The following is a 6,151-nucleotide window of genomic DNA, read 5'->3' as shown; positions in this document are numbered from 1 at the left end:
GGCCCCCTGCATTGGGAGCACGGAGTCGGCCACTGAACCACCAGGGAAGCCCCCACTTCAAGTCTTCATCGGCTAACACTATCGGAGAATTAAAACAGGAAGCGCAAGTCTCTGACCAGGGTCCCTAAGACAAACTTTCTTTTCAATTTCCTTTTACTCCCTCCCTCAGTTTTTTCTACTCCTCACCCCTCCTGCCCACCCTCATCATAAGTCATAACACCCAAGTCCACTACCTGTACTTTCTCCACTGCTTTCTGGAGTATATATTTCCCCACATCTGATCTGGACAATCCCTCTTTCCTTTGTATTCTCTATGGGTTTAGCTTTTTGTTGCTGATATCTATTGCCAGATACTTTAGGATGTTCCACTCCTATGCCCTATCCTGAGACAGTCACCTCACCTGGAGACTCATCCTTGACTTTGCTGAGTAGCTCACTTACCCAGATTTCAAGAGGTTCTAAAATTATGTGAGGTCCATTTGCATCATTTTGTTCGTTCTTTCCACCGATCGTCACGGTACATATTTCTCTACTTATTTTCTTCACATTTTTTCCATTACATAGCTTCATGTTTTATTTGAATAGTAAATATGCACTTTATCTTTTTTGACATATGGATTAAGATACTAAATCTCCTTTCAGTAAAAGAAGGCATGATATAATTATAGTGATTTTATTTTTTCCACAATCAAAATCTGAACATGTGATCTTAACACACACTGGATAATCATACAGAACCTTTGAAATCAGAGAGCTCACAGAAAAGTAACAAATGTGGTAGCTGTCTTTCTATTCCATCTATAACAGAATCATACGATAAGCACACTTTGTGCTAATGACTTTCCTCTTGTTAGGTGGCAAAGCTTTGAAAGGGCTTTGCAAGGTAATTTATGACCTCTTTAGGAAAATCTGCTGACAGGCAACTGGTCCAGCCTGGGCCATCTTGCATCTGATGGCCTGTTTCTGACAACAGCTCCTCACCGCCCACTCATCTGCACTGCTACCCTTTGGTTCTTGCACACATTTTTGTTCACTTTCTTTTTCTCTAAACCATTATAAGCAGTACTTCTCCACATTCTCTACATATTTTTTGGTTCCATATTAACACAGCATTAAAGTGTATTATCTCATTATTGTCTTTGCCTCTTTCTCCTCTTCCTGAAGACCCATTCTAGGATATGAAGTCACGGAATTCATTTCAAGCCTATCCTTTTCCTCCTCTCCAGTTTATGATTCTCCCTTTGATAAACTCTCTTATTTAATCATTGATTGGCACTGGTCCTTCTATATAGCAGGGAAAAAACTAGCATAGTATAGAGACTTTGGGATCTGGCAGCCCTAATTTGATTCCATTACTTGTACAAGTGACTTAACCTTACAAGTTTAAATGTCTTCATTTATGAAATGGAGCCAATAACACAGATTAAATTGTTTTATTATTATTATTATTATTTATTTATTTATTTTTGGCTGCGTTGGGTCTTCGTTGCTGCACGCAGGCTTTCTCTAGTTGCGGCAAGTGGGGGCTACTCTTTGTTGCGGTGTGCAGGCTTCTCATTGCAGTGGCTTCTCTTGTTTTGGAGCACGGACTCTGGGCATGTGGGCTTCAGTAGTTGTGGCACACGAGCTCAGTAGTTGTGGCTCGCAGGCTCTAGAGTGCAGGCTCAATACTTGTGGCACACAGGCTTAGTTGCTCCGCGGCATGTGAAATCTTCCCGGACCAGGGCTTGAACCCGTGTCCCCTGCATTAGCAGGTGGGTTCTTAACCACTGCACCACCAGGGAAGTCCCAGATTAAATTATTTTTAAAACATGAATTTAAAAAACCATTTATAGGCTTATAGAAACTAGAAAGCCCAATGTGATACTATAGAGAGCATCTTTTCATCATGCAGACTGACACCTAGAGTGCAAAATCGACATCTAGGTGGGAGGCACTAGACATAAAGAATTACAGACTTTCTAGCACAACCCCCTCATTTTTTAGATGAGAAGAATGAAGTGGAGAAAAGTGAAGTGATAAGTATGGGGTTGTCACACTTCAAGAGAACTCAAGCCCATTAAAGTGGCAGCCACAGCTGAGTGATTGTCTTGGTCTCTTTTCCCAGGTGCCCCTGAGGAGTCCCAGGACCCTCCCTCTTTCTGTTCCAGGCACCATAGCCAACCTGACTTCAGCTAGTGACTCACCCTGCAGTTTGGATGTTTTGGCTGCCTCCATGCTCCTGGATCCTTAGCCCTGGCCAATGCCCTCTGTATGTGATTGCCATCCATCAGGGCTGCAAAAGAACGGCCTTCACTTACCCTCCCTCCTCTACCAGCTAATTCTGCCCTTGCCAGGTTACAGCTATATTCCCAAATCTGATCCCTCAGGATCGCAGACGAATGGGGCCACCAGAGGGCCATGTAGCGTGATCCCCTTTGGAATATAAGCTAAGGTGAAAGGTGCTGGTATCTGACTTGCAAAACTACAGCTCCTGTCCCTACTGTTTACCTTTGGAGCCAAACGTTGTCTAGGCCAAAGGATTTCATTTGTGGAAACCTAGGGGCCTAATAATCTAGTCCACAAGACTCCCCAGCTATAGAGTAATGAAAAGAGCAAGGAAAGAACAATGGAACTAGACTGGCCTGGGTTTGAATTTAGATTCTACCAATATCCACCTGGATGGGCACTGAGCAAGATTTAGATTTTTTTCACCTCTCTATACCTCAGTTTTCTAATCTGTAAAATTGGGAGTAATAGTGCTGACCTCTCAAAGCAGTTGTGAGGATATGAACACTGTACGTAAAGTACATAACACAGTATAGAGCACATGGCACAAACTCAATAAATGGTAGCAAAGCAATCTACAGGTTCAATGCAATCCCTATCAAATTACCAATGACATTTTTCACAGAACTAGAACAAGAATTTTACAATTTGTATGGAAACACAAAAGACCCCGAACAGCCAAAGCAATCTTGAGGAAGAAAAACGGAGCTGGAGGAATCAGGCTCCCTGACTTCAGACTATACTACAAAGCTACAGTAATCAAAACAGTATGGTAATGGCACAAAAAAAATTTAGATCAATGGAACAGGATAGAAAGCCCAGAGATAAACCCATGAACATAAGGTCACCTTATATTTGACAAAGGAGGCAAGAATATACAATGGAGAAAAGACAGCCTCTTCAATAAGTGGTGCTGGGAAAACTGGACAGCTACATGTAAAAGAATGAAGTTAGAATACTGCCTAACACCATACACAAAAATAAACTCAAAATGGATTAAAGACCTAAATGTAAGGCCAGACACTATAAAACTCTTAGAAGAAAACATAGGAAGAGCACTCTGACATAAATCACAGCAAGATCTTTTTTGACCCACCTCCTAGAGTAATGGAAATAAAAACAAAAATAAACAAATGGGACCTAATGAAACTTAAAAGCTTTTGCAAAGCAAAGGAAACTACAAACAAGACGAAAAGACAACCCTCAGAACGGGAGAAAATATTTGCAAATGAATCAATGGAAAAAGGATTAATATCCAAAATATATAAACAGCTCATGCAGCTCAATATTAAAAAAAAAAAAACCCAATCCAAAAATGGGCAAAAGGCCTAAATAGACATTTCTCCAAAGAAGACATACAGATGGCCAAGAGCACATGAAAAGCTGCTCAACATCACTAATTATTAAAGAAATGCAAATCAAAACTACAATGAGGTATCACCTCACACCAGGTGGAATGGGTATCATCAGAAAATCTACAAACAACAAATGCTGGAGAGGGTGTGGAGAAAAGGGAACCCTCTTGCACTGTTGGTGGGAATGTAAATTGATACAGCCACTATGGAGAACAGTATGGAGGTTCCTTAAAAAACTAAAAATAGAACTACCATATGACCCAGCAATCCCACTGCTGCCCATATGCCCTGAGAAAACCATAATTCAAAAAGAGACATGTACCCCAATGTTCACTGCAGCACTATTTACAATAGCCAGGACATGGAAGCAACCTAAATGTCCATCAACAGATGAATGGATAAAGAAGGTGTGTCACATATATACAGTGGAATATTAGCCATAAAAAGGAACAAAATTAAGTTTTTTGTAGTGAGGTGGGTGGACCCAGAGTCTGTCATACAGAGTGAAGAAGTAAGTCAGAAAGAGTAAAACAAATACCGTACGCTAACACGTATATACGGAATCTAAAAAGCAGTACTGATGAACCCAGTGGCAGGGCAGGAATAAAGACGCAGACGTAGAGAACAGATTTGAGGTCACGGGGAGTGGGGGGGAAGGGGAAGCTGGGATGAAGTGAGAGAGTAGCACTGACATATATACACTACCAAATGTAAAATGGATAGCTAGTGGGAAGCAGCTGCACAGCACAGGGAGATCAGCTCGGTGCTCTGTGACCACCTAGAGGGGTGGGATAGGGAGGGTGGGAGGGAGGCTCAAGAGGGAGGGGATATGGGGATATATGTATACATATAGCTGATTCACTTTGTTATACAGAAGAAACTAACACAACATTGTAAAGCAATTATACTCCAATAAAGATGTGAAAAAAATAATGAATAAAAGCAATAAACAAAAATAAATAAATAAATAAATAAATGGTAGCTCCAGTTAGGCCATTCTGAGCATGGTCTTCACTGGATACTTAGAGGGGACAGTCAGAAATAAAAGGCTGGGCCCTGGCTCCAGCTCTCTGGAGGCTGCTGTGCCTCTGCCAAACCCCAGCTCCACCAAACTGCACCCAAGGTGGAGGCCCACACCTCAGCCACACCAGAGGAACAGCAGGTAACTTCTCTGATGTGGCCTCAGGACTCCCATGAGGATCCCAATCACCTTTCTTACATCTGCAAAGGTGCCTTCATCTCTCTCCCCATCCATGGTAAACTGACAGGCCAGATATTTAACTAAAATTTATTGAGCATCTTTTCATGCCTGCTGGGCATCTGTGTATCTTCTCTGGAACAATGTCTATTCAGGTCTTCCGTCCATTTTTAATTGGGTTGTCTGGTTTTTTTGATATTGAGTTGTATGTGTTGTTTATATATTTTGGATATTAAACCCTTATCGCTAATCATCAGAGAAATGCAGATCAAAACCACAATGAAATATCACCTCCCACTGTCAGAAGGGCTATCATCAAAAAGTCTACAAATAACAGATGCTGGTGAGGATATAGAGAAAAGGGAATCCTAGTACACCGTTGGTAGGAATGTAAATTGGTGCAGCCACTATGGAAAACAGTATGGAGATTCCTCAAAAAATTAAGAATAGAACTACCGTATGATCCAGAAATTCTACTCCTGGGTATATATCAGAAGAAAATGAAAACATTAATTTGAAATGATTCATGAACCCAATGTTCACTGCAGCATTACTTACAATAGCCAAGACATGGAAGCAACCTAAGTGTCTATCAGCAGAGGAATGGATAAAGAAGATGGGAGATAGATATAAAGATATAGATATAGAGGTATGATGGAATATGACTATAATACTATATATAATATATATGTAATGGAATACTACTCAGCCACAAAAAAGAATGAAATTCTGCCATTTGCAACAACATGGATGGACCTAGAGGGTATCATATTTAGTGAAATAAGTCAGACAAAGACAAATATCGTATGTTATCATTTACATGTGAAATCTAAAAAAACAAACAAATGAATGTAACAAAACAGAAACAGACTCACAGATATAGAGAACAAACTAGTGGTTACCAGTGGGGAGAGGGAAGTGGGGAGGGGTAAGATAGGGATAGGGGATTAAGAGGTATAAACTATTATGTATAAAATAAATAAGCTACAAGGATGTATTGTACAGCACAGGAAATATAGCCAATATTTTATAGTGTTTTAAATGGAGTATAATCTATCAAAATATTTAATTACTATGTTGTACACCTGAAACTAATATCGTAATATTGTAAATCAACTACATTGCAATTGAAAAGCATTTATTGACTACTTACTGCTGTATGCCACACACTGGGGGACCAAAAAAAAAAAAAAAAGTTTCCGTCTCTCCCTGAAATTACAGAGCAGGAGGAGAGACACATGTAAAGAGATGTTTCCGGTGTAAGGGTCACAACAGCATTCAGCAGCACAAGCATGCACACGCAAGTGTGCGTGTGTGTGTGTGTGTGTTT

The sequence above is a fragment of the Delphinapterus leucas genome, chromosome 4 (genome assembly GCF_059928025.1).
Source record: "Delphinapterus leucas isolate spDelLeu-1000000601 "Yukka" chromosome 4, BTC_Dleu_Yukka2, whole genome shotgun sequence".
Taxonomy (NCBI): domain Eukaryota; kingdom Metazoa; phylum Chordata; class Mammalia; order Artiodactyla; family Monodontidae; genus Delphinapterus; species Delphinapterus leucas.
Note: the sequence above shows the minus strand (reverse complement) of the source record.